The sequence below is a fragment of the Dipodomys spectabilis genome, unplaced genomic scaffold (genome assembly GCF_019054845.1).
Source record: "Dipodomys spectabilis isolate Male_0828 unplaced genomic scaffold, ASM1905484v1 ptg000565l, whole genome shotgun sequence".
NCBI lineage: Eukaryota > Metazoa > Chordata > Mammalia > Rodentia > Heteromyidae > Dipodomys > Dipodomys spectabilis.
In genome coordinates this window covers 1,578,552-1,580,348 of record NW_024871242.1, presented here as the reverse complement: position 1 = coordinate 1,580,348, position 1,797 = coordinate 1,578,552, and positions in this window count along the sequence as shown.

Sequence of the window (1,797 nt, the reverse complement as noted above, 5' to 3'; positions counted from 1 at the left end):
GTGATGTCGCAATAGATTGGTGATGTGACAATGTCATTCCAGACCTCAATTGTCATTAACTCACAATGAGTATATGAGTTTAGAATGGGATTGTGAGGATTCCAAAGGTATTTGTTGTCACAAATGTGATGAAGTCAGAACAGATTTGTGATGTGACAATGTGACTGTGATGTCTAGCAGTGTGATGTCACAATATTCATGATGTCACAGTACATTTCTAATATTTCATGTCATACCTGAAATAAGGAGGTAGAAAAGAGGTTGAACTCTCAATGGACCTAACATTACACAGTGGCAACCTGTCATAAAACTTATGAGGACAGGACATGTTTGAGTTGTCACAGTTGTTTAGAGATATCACAATGGCAATGTTATGTCACAAAGGGATTGTGATGTCACAATGTTTATGAAGTCAAAATATGTTTTTGATATGTAACCACATGCAACATTTGAAATATAATGAAATCACATAATAGGCATTCATAATGTGTATATGATGTCACAATGACAATGTAATGTAATAGTGGTAAGATGTCATTACAGATTTGTGATGTCACAATGAGCTGATATTGTCATAATGACAATGTGCTTTCACATCGATGATTATATTATAAATGCTCTGTGATATTACAATGGCATATCTGTTCTCAATTGACATTTCACAACGAAGATATGGATACACAAAGAGACTGTGATGTCACAAAAGCCATGTGTTTTTTTCAAAAGTGCTAAAGATGTCATAATGGGTTTGGGAGGTCTCAATGTGATTGTAATGTCACAACAGCAATGTGACATCACAATGGCTTTGTGATGTCACATTGATAGTGAGGTCACAATGGACAGAATAGGTTTGTGATGTCAGAACAGGTTAATGATATCACAATGGCACTGTGATGTCACAAAGGGAATTTTCATGTCACAGTGGCTTTGAGGTCACAATGGATTTCTGATATCCACCAATATTGCTCCCTTGAAATAGAATGAAATCACAGAATAGGCATTCACAATATGTCTATAATGCCACTGTGACATATGATGTCATAATATTATGATATTTAAGTTTAGTGATGTCAAAATGGCATGTCTAATCTTATTGGTCATTAGATTACCATGAGGATCCCAAAGGTTGCTATGTGGTGAGTCTTTAAAAAGCCACATTATGCTGAGTCCATTACACAGGGTTCTTTGTGCTATTTTTTTTAAAGTGTACTGTGTGCTATCATCCCAAAGTGTTCTATGTTCTGAGTCCTTGAGGGGTAGGTATCCCCGACAATCTCTCTCTCTCTCTCTCTCTCTCTCTCTCTCTCTCTCTTTCTCTCTCTCTCTCTCACACACACACACACACACACACACACACACACACACACACATACAAACACGGAGGGTCATCGTGCACCTGCTTGGTGTGTGGGGTGGATGGAAAAGATTCTCCCCCAGCGGTTGGACTGAGGGGAGATTCGATCACCCTGGGCAGCTGCTAGGGTTGGGGTAAGCCCTTAGATGAGGTGAGACTGCTTCTGCCATGGCCTGGTAGCCTTATTGCAGACTCAGGGAAGCACAAGGCTAAGAGGTGGGGGACATGGCAGAGGGGGGAGGTGCATGACCAAGAGGAGGACAGGGAATGGCAGAGGAGGCACATAGCTGCTGCAGCCAGGGGCTGACACGCTTGCTCTGTGGAGGCAGGGCAGCCCTCGAGAGAAGTGGTGGCAGAAAGAGAGAGCAGAGAGATGAGCAGCCACATGCACCAGGGGAGGCTGCGTCAATGGCTGGCCTCTGCCGCTGTAGGAGCACAGGTCT